The following is a 12,306-nucleotide window of genomic DNA, read 5'->3' on the forward strand; positions in this document are numbered from 1 at the left end:
AGAGGTCAGCCTTTTGTTTCCACTGGATGTGGGTCACGCTGCTGGGCAGTACTCACGCCAGCCAGCTCCCTGCTGGGTTAACTGGGGCTTTGTCTAGCCTGCGTCACAGCTCAATTCCTCTCTCTGACCCATCTTGTGCCTTCCTTTTCTCTTCACAGGTGTGGATCCCCAATAACTATCTCCAGATCCAAACTCCATGGCCAAATCTGCTCCCGGAGAAACCAACCTGCACAGTGAGGATGTGGGTATGGAGCAACTGGAACCCTCAACTATTGCTGTTTGGATCATCACTTAACACCACTTCAGAAAACTTTTGGCAGCATTATATTATATATTAGTATTCTAATGCTAAACTCAATCTACATAGACCCTAAGACCTAGCACATTCTCTTCTAGGTAGATGCCCAACTGAAATCAGTGCTTATGTCCTCAGAAGCCCTGTTCACAGAAGCTTGATGCGTAATAGCCACAACTGGCAACAGACCAAATGTCCATCACCAGGAGAATGGATAGACACGTGGGGGGCAGTTCAATGCAATGCTAACAGCACATCAAAAAGAAAAAGGCTGCTGCTACACACAACATGGATTCAACACAAAGGCTTTGTGTTGAACAGAGGAAACCAGGCACAGAAGAGTGCACATATCCTGTGTGTATATACACAGTACACACAACTTGTGTGGCTCCGTTTATGTGGTGACCAAAACTAGGCACAACTAATCTGTAATGATAGATGTCTGGAGAATGGAGAAAATGAGGCTGGAGGGAGCTTGCTGGGGAGCTGCAAGTGTCCAATATATTGATTGATGCTGGGGGTGGTTGTGTGCATATATACACAGGCAAAAGTTAATCAAACTCTACCCTTAAGACGCACGCACTTTGCTGAATGTTACACCTTGATAAAAAAAAATAAGTTAAGAAATAGAAGTTCCAAGCCTTCACAATGATGCACATTTATTGAGAACTTACTGTGTTTCAGGGCCAGTTATTTCATGCAGCAGATCACTCCATGCACACACATACACACACACCAACAAATACATCCTCAACACACACACACCCCAACACATATATATACTCCAATACATACACATCCTAATACACACACCCCAACACACACATATGCCCTCAACACACACCCCAACACGCATACCCTCAAAACACGTACACTCCCTAACACATACATACTCCAACACACACACCCCAACACACACACACACCAATACATGCACACCCCAACACACACACTCCAACACACACACCCCAATACACATATACCCCAACACACACCCCAATGCACACTCCAACACACATCCCAACACATACATTCCAACACGCACCCCAATACACACACACCCAACACACACACACCCCAACAAACATACTCCAACACATATATGCCCCAATACATATACACTCCAACACACACACACAGCAACACCCACATACTTCAACACGCATATACTCCAACACACACACCCCAATACATGCATACACCAATACACACATACTCCAACACACACATACTCCAACACACACACCTTAATACACATATGCCCCAACACACACACCCCAACACACACATCCCAAAACACACATTCTGACACACACATACTCCAACATACACACCCCAATACCCACACACCCCAACACACACACAATCCCCCCACGGACACCAACACACACATACTCCAACACACACATACTTCAACACACATACCCCAACACACGCCTTAAAACACATACCCCCAACACACACACAACCCAACACACACAGCTCAATACACACACAGCCCAATGCACTTATACACACACACACAGCTAAAAGCTGAGCCTGGGGAGACATAAGAACCATAGGTGCAGTTATGTGGTCTAAACTCTGGGATCCAGTCGTCTTGTCCTTAAAGTAGAAGTGATACTGGTCCCCACCTCCCAGAGATGTGATTACATACAAGATATTAGGGACACAAGACATTAATCACAGGGTCAGGTGCACCCAAGGCTCTCAGAATGTAAGGACTGGCCATTGCAGGCCCTGCTGAGGGAGGGCAGGCCCGAGAACACAGAGTGTTGTGGGGAACACAGGCAAGGAAATTACACGCGTGGGACCTGGGAGGGTTGGGGCAGACATTGGTATAAATCTTTGCATCACTTATTTCAGTTTGCAAATCCCATAAATGCTGGTTCCTTCTGCAGCCTGGGAGGGCTGATTACACTAACTCCACCTACAGAGAAACCAAGGCTTGCATTGTTGGGGGCCAGGAGAGAGATGAACGATTGCATATCAGTGCTTGTCCTTGGTTTTTGAAACACAAGGAAAATTGTGATTTCTTTCAGAGGACTGGCAGGTTTGGAGCTCACAGAAGCCATGGATCACCAAGTGGGAAGAGGTACAGCCAGGCGAGGAACCTGAGGCACAGAGATGGCAAGTGGGTGGCCCCAGGTCACACAGCAACTTAGTGGTGGGGCCAGAATCTGCTGAAAAATAAGATTTTAATTCTACACCCAAGATTGGCTGTTGATACAACATGGAATAAAGGTGATGTGGGAGAAGTGAAAAGTATCTCTGCTTTCTCCCCAGTTCCTCAAAGACAAGTCTCCCTGTTGACTAAAACACCCATGCAGCTCCCATTAGAACAGAGACCCAGTCAGCCTCCTATCTTGCTGGAAGGCTATTGAAGATGCAGATGGGAACCACATGCAAGACATCCTCCAGCCACACTCACAGCATTCCAGCCAGAGGGACTGGAAGAGAACTCAGACCTCCTTAGTGTCACCCTTGGGACACAAGCAAAGACATTCCCAAAGATCTAAGGCCTCAGACCAGGCCATCTGAGAACAAAAAGATGGAAAGTCCCAGATCTCAGGGCTGGGCTGTCAGGCAGACAACAGCCCACAGTGGGTAAGCACGCTGTAGACTCCAGAAAGCCCAGTCATCCCGGACACGAAACTGAGGCATGGCTAGCATGCGCTCAGGGCTGCCTTCAGACGAAACTCTCTTGGCAGTGGATGAGAGAAGTCCTAGCAGAAGCTGGACCTCGTGCCATCCCTCAAATTTCAAACTGGGCTGCTTATGTGGTGATTGGTAGTTAATCCACTCAGCTGGGACCCTGGGCCTTCTGGCTGTCTGGAAGGCAGGCAGAGGAGGATTTGGGTTCTGGCTACTCAGCCAAAGTCCAGTGACCACTGGAAAATTGTGCAACAGACATACCACGCCTGCCCAGGTCTTTCCAACATACCAGCCCCAAGGCCTTCCCACAGCCTTGCTTGACTCACCCTGCACCTCTTGGCTGAGTGAGCCCCACCTTCTAATGCCTCCCAGTTCTACTGGGCGACCAACGGTCCCATTTAGGGCCCACCCTACTTCGCTCAGCACAGAAGATGCCTCCACTGTTTTCCAACCTGGACATGTTGCTCCCACCCCACCCCCTCTGTTGCCCCAACCAATTTCTCCCCAGCCCCACAACCAGGACCTAGCAGGGAGGCTAGGTTGTCCCAAGCACATCTGAAGGGTGTGAACACCTTGTAACGCCCTTGAATGCTTCCTGGTAGGGACGATGAAATAACTGCTCAACTCAGCTATCTGACCTTCACCCACTGGGGTCAGCTGTGGAAGATTAGAGGATGCAAGTGGGTGGCAGCATCTTCCTACCCTCCAGACACTCCTAGTTCTTGAGGTGAGGCTGACACGCAAGAAAGGAATGACCACCCAGCACCGGGGACACATTTCAGGCTGCACAAGAAAGAGGGCCTTCCTCAAGTCCACACAAGGTAATCAGGTCTTCATTGGAAGCAAGTACAGCTCAGGGTCGTGGAGACTCAGGGACAGGCTTGGAACCCAGGTGGCCTTACAGGATATGGAAGTCAGGGCTGAAAACAAACTGAGTAAAACGCAAAACAGCTGCCTCGCTGGGGCCACACATGGCAATCGGCCTCTCTCTGTCTCTTTCCCTAGCTCTCTCTGTGTCTACCTCTCTCAGTCTCTTCCTTCGTCTGTCACTCTTGGGCTCTCTGCCCTCCTCTTCATCTCTCTCTTAGCCTTCCTTTGTCTCTCTCTTTCCCCTTTTCCTCCTCTCTTCTTTCTTCTCTCTTTCTGCTTCACCTTCTTGCCACCAACTGGCTTCCTCTGCTTTCATTCTGCTTCTGCTCCCCATGATTGGGCCTGGCCAGCGTCCAGTGCCCAGGTCTGTGAATTCCTCTCCTGGCCCCTCTGGCCATAGCACACTGCCCCTAAAGGAGCCCAGAGAAGTGAGGCTGCAGAGTAGCTGCACTCTGCCCCAGAACCCTAAAGGCAAGAGAATTAGAAGAAGCTCAGAGAGGATCTAGTCCAGCTAAAAAACAATTAAGATATAATTTACATACAGTAAACTGCATACATCTTAAATGTACAGGTTGATGGCTTCTACACGTCTACATGCACATAATGCCACCCACATCAAGACATGCCACATCTCCAGCTCCTCTGAAAGTTCTTCTCCCTATCCAGTCGATTCCTACCTTCCCAGAGGCAGCCACTGGTCTGAATCTTTTCACCATGTTTTTGTTTTTTGTTTTTGTTTTTTTGTGTTTTTTTGAGACAGAGTCTCGCTCTGTTGCCCGGGCTGGAGTGGAGTGGCCCAATCTCGGCTCATTGCAAACTCCGCCTCCCTGGTTCACGCCATTCTCCTGCCTCAGCCTCCCGAGTAGCTGGGACTACAGGTGCTCGCCACCACGCCTGGCTAATTTTTTTGTGTATTTTTAGTAGAGACGGGGTTTCACCCTGTTAGCCTGATGGTCTCGATCTCCTGACCTCGTGATCCACCCACCTCGGCCTCCCAAAGTGCTGGGATTACAGGCATGAGCCACTGCGCCCGGCCTGTTTTCACCAAGTTCTAAAACTCCTTTTGCAAAATTCTGACAGTAAGAGAAATCTGACATAATTGACTCCATCTTGCTTCTAACCTCCAAGCTGTCCTTGGTCAATCATGGTATGGACCAAGCTAACCTTGGGAGGAATTTATAGTTTGACCTATAGAAGGATGATGATAACCTACCCCCAAATTAAATTGCCTTTGTAAAACTAATGAAAGACCACAAGGTTAGGGCTGTGAGGGGGGCCTGAATTCTGCTAAGATGTACGTTTAGTTAAATGTAACCAGCCATTGTCTCAGAGGTCACAAGATTTGGAATGTCCCCTCTTACTCCTGTAGATAACATCACTATTGCAGAGCCTATGATTGACCTTTTGGGATGTCGTTTCAGACTCTTGCATTTCTCATGACTAGCTGACTCCACCCAGACCTGTGATTCATCCAGTTCTGTGGCCCCCACCCAGAGGCAGACTCAGCACCTGAAGACCATCTTCCATACTCTTATGATTTCATCCCCAACCAATCAACATTCCCCATTCCCTAGACCCCTGCACACCAAACTATCCTTGAAAAACCCTAACCTCTGAGCCTTTGGGGAGACTGATTTGAGTAATAATTGGGTCTCCTGCATGACTGATCTCCTGTCAATGAAATGTCTTTACTGCAATACCATTATCTCAGTAAATGGATTTCATCTGTGCAGTGGGCAAGAAGAACCTGTTGGGTGATTACAGATTTGTCCAGCGCTGTCCAAGGGAAAGAATATAGTCATGAGTTCTTAGTTTCTCTTTCTGGTTGGGCCAGTAAATCCCCTTCCTCATCCCTCTTTTCTGCTTATCACTAGAGACAGAGATGAAAATCCATGGCTTCAGACTGCTAAAAGCCTAAAACAAAACAAAACAAAACAGAGCAGCAACAACAGCAACAACAACAACAAAATAAGGTGGACTGGACAAGCTTAAGCTCATAGACCTTATTTAAGTGGACTCACGCTGGATGCAGGCCTCTGACTCGGGCGCGTTATGCTCAGCATGGTGTATTGTTGTGTGTATCTGCAGTGTCTTAGTCTGCTTGGGCTGTCATAACAAACACCACTGGCTGGGGGGCTTAGATGACAGAAATTCATTTTCTCACAGCTCCAGAGGCTGAAGTCCATGATCAAGGTGCCAGCCAATTTGGTTTGATGAGGGCTCTTTTCTTGACTTGCAGACAGCCACCTTTCTCGCTATGTCTTCATGCGGCCTCCCCTCAGTGTGTACATGGAGTGAGGGAGAGGGGGTGAGGAGAGGGAGGGTGAGGAGAGGGGAGGAGGAGGGTGCTTTCTGGTGTTTCCTCTATAAGGACACCAATCCTACTGAATTAAAGCTTCACTTAACCTTAATTATGACCTCAGTTAACCTTAATTATTTCCTTAGAGGCCTCATCTCCAAATATTGACATACTGGGGTTAGGGCTTCAGCATACACATTCTGGAGGGTCAGAAACATTCTGCCCATAACAAGCAGTTTGTTCCCTTCATGGCTGAGTTGCAGAGTAGTATTCCATTACATGGATTTGTTGTATGAATATATCTCAACTGGTCTGTTCATCACCTGTTGAAGGACATGTAGGTTGTTTCCAGTTTGGGGCTATTTACTATGAATGAGGAGAACATTTGTATAACAGTCTTTGTGTGGACCTGGATTAACCAACAAAGGGAATACCCTGGAGCACACGAATGAAAACTCCACTGGTGGTGAAGTCTTCAGGAATGGCTCCATCCAGAGGCTCCAGACCGCACTCCATTTCTCTACTATGCTTTCAGCTATATCTTTGTGTGTGCATGAGGCTGACCTTTCCATCCCTTCTTACAGCTCAGTCTTTCTCCTTTGCTTATTCAATCAGCAAACATCTATGGAGCCAGCTCCATGCCAAGCACTGCGCTGTGAGTGGGAAACAATGGGTGAGTAAGCTCTATCCTTGCCCTCTTGGAGGGCACATAAGGGCACAGATAGACACATAAGCCCACAAGTGCTATATACAAGCCCACAGCTCCAAGTGAGAAGAAGGATTCTGTAAGATGAAAGTCCCAGCTACTTGGGAGGCTGAGGCAGGAGAATGGTGTGAACCCGGGAGGGGGAGCTTGCAGTGAGCCGAGAACGCGCCACTGCCCTCCAGCCTGGGCGACAGAGTGAGACTCCGTCTCAAAAAAAAAAAAAAAAAAAAAAAGATGAAAGGGAGAGTTGTCAGTGACTCTCCTATCTGGGGACACTGGGGTCAGGCCCCAGAGTCTTTTGTTGCTTTCAGCTCTGTGTTTTTCTCTGTTGCGTCTGTCTTCCCGTAGCTGCCCCAATGAAGTCTCCTAGATGTCAGATGTCCACACAGAGCCTATTTGTTTGCTTCTGATCACAGGCTTGTTTGCAAAGCAAGGCTTGTGAAAGCTTTCCCAGTCCAACTACATGATTAAAACCCTGCAGGAGAATTTCATGTCCTTGGGGCTGGGGAACTCAATGTTCCACATTGGTGTTTCTCTCTCCTTAAGGACCTTCCATGCAGCTGCTGGGGCTGGTGGGATGGATTATTTATTGGCCTGATTAAATGTGTCCTTAAGCTATAAAACTGGTGCCAGGGTCTTGGGCCACACTTACAGAGCGAGACTGATTTGTCTCCTGAGGGAAGAGCTCTAAGAATTGTGGCCTGTCTCTCCTCCCACATGATTTCAGGACTGGGAGATTCTGGATAAGCACGAGTGTTCTGCCCCAAAGGGTTTTTACTCAAGGGAGTCTTCATTTTACAACTATTCCATTATGCCTGATGCACGCCAGGCATTGGGCCAGACTCTGGGCACAGCAACAAGCAGGACAGACTCGGCCTCTCCCCAGAGGAGCTCAGAGCCTGGTGGGGGCAGATACCCATGAAACCATCACTCATGTATTACATAGGTAAGTATAAACCATGGTGACTGCCACAAAAGAGGGACACAGGGTTTTCAAGTGACCATATCAGGGGGACTTGACTTAGATGAAGTGTCCAGTGACATCTCAGCTATGGAGATCTGAAGGATGAGCACAGGAAGGGAGGGGAGGCAATGGAACAGCACATGCAAAGGCACCAAGGGAAGAGGAATCAGGGCACAGTGAGGAGGTAACAGGAACAGCATGGGCTGAGCAGAATGAGAACGGGGAAGAGTGGTTCAAAAGGGTAGAGGGCCAGTCACACCAGGCCCTGTGGAGTCTAGAGTTTATTCTTAGAGCCCTGGGGAGCCATGCAGATGTGAGCAGAAGGCTGGTGTCACTGCTCTCCTTGACAACCGCATGAGACCTCCCACAGGCAGGCTCTTCCTCTGACCCTTCCTGCTGCAGGGTCTTTCTAAAGCATCTCTTATCCCACCATTCCAAGCCTTAGAACCTGCTAATAACTCTTTACTGTGGATGCAATGTCAAATCTCCTTAGCGAGGGTTTGAGGTCAGAATAGTTGGTCAAGACTTTGAAGAACAAGCAAGCAACTGGGAGTTTGTTGGAAGTCATTGTTTGCTGTCTTTCTTTTCCTTTGAATAATGTAGTGCTATGAACTCCTTTTGGGCAGAAGTCATGATACAACCTTTTCTTATATTCCCAACAGAGGCCAAAGCATGGGCAATATTGTCATCCTCATCATCATTATCATCTTCATCATGGGCTCCATTAATTAGGCCAAGCATTTTATATGCTGTATTGGTTGGCTGTTGCTGTGGAACTTAACAGCCTAAAATAGTGATTTATAATCACAACCATTTATTTTGGTCACAATTCTGTGGGTTGGCAGTACAAGTTGGGTTTGGTGAGGCAGTTCTTCTGGTGTTTACTGGCCTCTCTAACATGTCTGTGGTTAACTGTGGGCCAGCAGGCTGCCTCTGCTTCTGGGGATTGATTGACTGTTGGCTGGGTCAGTGGGGATGACTGATTAATATGTCTTTATCCTTCAGGTGAGATTGGGCCACTTCATATGGTAGTGGCGAGGTCTCAGCATAAGAAGAGATACCTGCTCAAAGTGAGAAGGGATAGTCAGTTGGCCACATCAAGTTACAAGGCCATCTATATTGAAGAAAGTGAAGAAAGAGACTCTGCCGCTCAACAGGAAGCATGGCAAAAGAGCATGGATATGGCAGGGTGTGAAAAATTGGGTCATTTTTGAAAACAACCCATTTCACAGGTATTATCTCATTTCCTCAAAAAGACAAAGTCAAAGCTCAGTTTTACAGGTAAAGCAGCTGAGGCACAGAGAAGAAACGGAGTTTGCTCAAGGAGCTGCTAATAGAGTTGAGATTCAAACCCCGGTGTTTATGACTCTACAGACAACACGTTCTTAACCCCTGTGAGTTACTGCCCTCACAGACAAAGACCTAAGGAGGTCAGCATCCCAGGAGGCCATTGTCTTTGTCATCATTGCCATCATCATCACCATCATCACATTTATTGAATATCTGTGATGTGCAGATGCTATCAGTGCTTTACATGGATTATTTCATTTATTATAATTTACCCAATGTCCCTATAAGATGTACATTAATGATTTTCCCATGTAACGTGGGTCAGGATTAGAAATTTCATGACCACTTCACTCATTTTGATATTCCCTCTATAGCACAATGTCTGGCACGTAGGTCATACCCTCTTACCAAATGTTTGCTGAATGAATGAGGGCAGAAGTAGGGGAGTGAACAAGGCTCAAGGCAAACAATCATTAGCCCAAAGTCACACAAAGCAGGACTAGATCTCAAGATCCCCCATCTCCTTGCCATGTGGCCCCTGGGCAGCCTTGTTACCTGGATCTGCTGCTGCTCCACTCCTCCAAGGTGGCTGAAAATAGAAAACAAGATTCGGGATGTGCTGTTCGGTCTTCCAGCAGGTGTCCCCAAACCAAACATAGTCCCAGAAATGTAAATCTGGGAATGTTTTGAAACGACCTAGCACAGTGGAGACAGCACTGGGCTCAGAGTCTGAAGACCCCTGTGTGCCACCCTTGGTTGATGTGTGATCCTGGATGGGTCACTTGGAGAAGACCAGACTTTCCTCATCAGAAATCCAGGGCTTCAGATTTTAAATCCTGTTTACATCCCAGGACCGTGTGGGAGATGAGAGGAGCTCACAGATGCAAACTCTCCGTGAAGCTTGTACTTGACTCAACTCATGGACCTCTCTGGGTTTGCTCAGCTCCACTGGTTGCACCCCCGCCGACACCCCCAGCCTCACTTACTTGCTCAGGGGAGCCCAGGCCCCACACCAGCTCATCTCCTAATTGCCACAGGCTCCACCTCCCACAGGGTGGCGTCTGCACCTAGGCCTGGCCTCTTACCCTCCATGGAACCACAGCAACTCTAGTGCCCTGGTCCAACCTGACTGGTCACGCAGAGGCTCTGGCTTGTCTCACTATTTCTAGACCCAGATGAAGCACTCTGCCCTGGGATGTAGCATGTGGCTTCCCCAGCAGCTGTCTGAAGGGGCCACAACACTTTCAGGGGAGTTAAGGCCCATAGGGTCAATTTGGACCAGTGAAAGACAGATGATGGAAAATCACCAGGAGATGCTTCTTTCTTCCTCTCCTAGTCTTGGCTCTCTGGAGATGATGCATGGCTGAGTGACCTGGTATGCTTCGCTCTGAAGCTGCGACATGCTCAATCTTGCACCACCCTGTGTTGTTTTCTTTCTCTCCTTCCCTGCTTCACTTCCCGTCTTCCCTCAGTCTTCCCCCAGCTCACACCCTGGAATGACACCCAGGTACCTGAGCTTCACTGGAGGATCTGTGGGTTAGGTAATCTAGTCGAAGATAAAGAGAAGAATTTGAGAAAGTTGTCAATTTGCAACCACTCAAAAAATCAGAAGAAGACTGTATCTACTGCTGGCAAGGATATGGAGCAACTGGAATGCTCTCGTACGCTGTTGGTGAGAATGTAAAATGGAACAGCCACTTTGGAAAATGGGCAGTTTCTTAAAACATTAAACATACACCTACCATATGGCCCAATCTTTCCACTTCTAGGTATTTATCCAAGAGAGAAAAAAATACGTATGTCTACAAAAAGACTTGTACGAGAATGTTTATAGCGGTTTTATTTATAATAGCCTCAAACTGGAAACAACTCAAATGTCCCCCAACTGGTGAATATATAGACAAATGGTGGTATATTCATACAATGGAATTTTACTCAGCAATAAAAATGAATAAACTTTGGATACACACAACATGCGTGAATCTCTAAATAATTATGCTGAGTGAAAAAGGCCAAAGAAAGTACTGTTTGATTCCATTTACATAAAATTCTAGAAGATGCAAACAAATCTATGAAAACAGAAAGTAGGGCAAGTATTGCCTGGGGACGGGGGTGAAGGAGGGGCGGGTTGTACACAGGAGGGCACGAGGGGACTTTGGGGGCAATGGAAATGCTTGCCATCTTGATTGTGGTGATGGTCTCAAGGGACCACCTTCATAAAGGGGGGAAAATCACCAGGCCTATAAGTGAACCCAACCAAATCTTTAGGGGAATGATCACCCCAATGCTATTTAAAGCATTTCAGTGCACAGAGAAAGAAGGAAAGCTTCCAAATTCCTTTTGTGAAACTAGCATAATTCTGATACAGAAAACCTGGCAAAAAGGGCCTATTAATGAGGAGTGTGCCGCTCTGCGCACACCTGTGGAGTTATTATTGACTCTGTAAATCAGCTACACTGCAGCTGACCTAGTTTCACAATTTTTTTCTGTCTTTGGTTTCCAGAAATTTAATTGCATTGTGTGTTCCTGTGGATCTCTTTGGATGCATTCTGTTTGGGGAAAGCAGCAAGCAGGTTTACCAGATTGGATCAAGAGGGAAGAGGAAGGAGGCCAGCCTCAGAGGCTGATCCCAGTGAGAGGGCTTCTCCTAGAGGGGTGCCAGGGCCAGGAGCCTCCAAGACCTGAGCGTGGGCTCACTGATGCCCCTCTCGCCTCTCTCTGCTTGTCCTTCCCACCCTGACCCACCTGCTGCTCCCCATGCCCATGGCTCCCACCTTTGTTTGTATCTCCACTGTCTCTTGCCTTTTCTTTAAAAATCTGACAGTCTCTGAGGCCCCTCTCCCTGCAATCCATCCTCCATGATGCCAGAAATCCAATTACGTGACAGAGCTAGGATCCAGCCACTCCTCTGCTCGCTTCCTGTTAGGGGCTGAGCTGCGTCTCCTTCTCCACCCCAGAAATTTTTATGTTGAAGTCCTAACCCCCAGTATATCAGAGCATGCCCATATCTGGAGATAGGGCCTCTAAAGAGATAGTCAAGTTAAAATGAGGCCGTTAAGGTGAACCCTCATCCAATCTGACTGGAGGTCTTATACAAAGAGGAGATTGGACACACAGAGACCCCAGGGCTATGCATATACAGAGGAGAGACTGTGAAGACACAGTGAGAAGGTGACCACCTGCAAGCCGAGGAGAGAGGCCCTGGGAGAACCCAAACTTGCCAACAC

This window comes from Pongo pygmaeus, chromosome 2 (assembly GCF_028885625.2).
Source record: "Pongo pygmaeus isolate AG05252 chromosome 2, NHGRI_mPonPyg2-v2.0_pri, whole genome shotgun sequence".
NCBI classification, from domain to species: domain Eukaryota; kingdom Metazoa; phylum Chordata; class Mammalia; order Primates; family Hominidae; genus Pongo; species Pongo pygmaeus.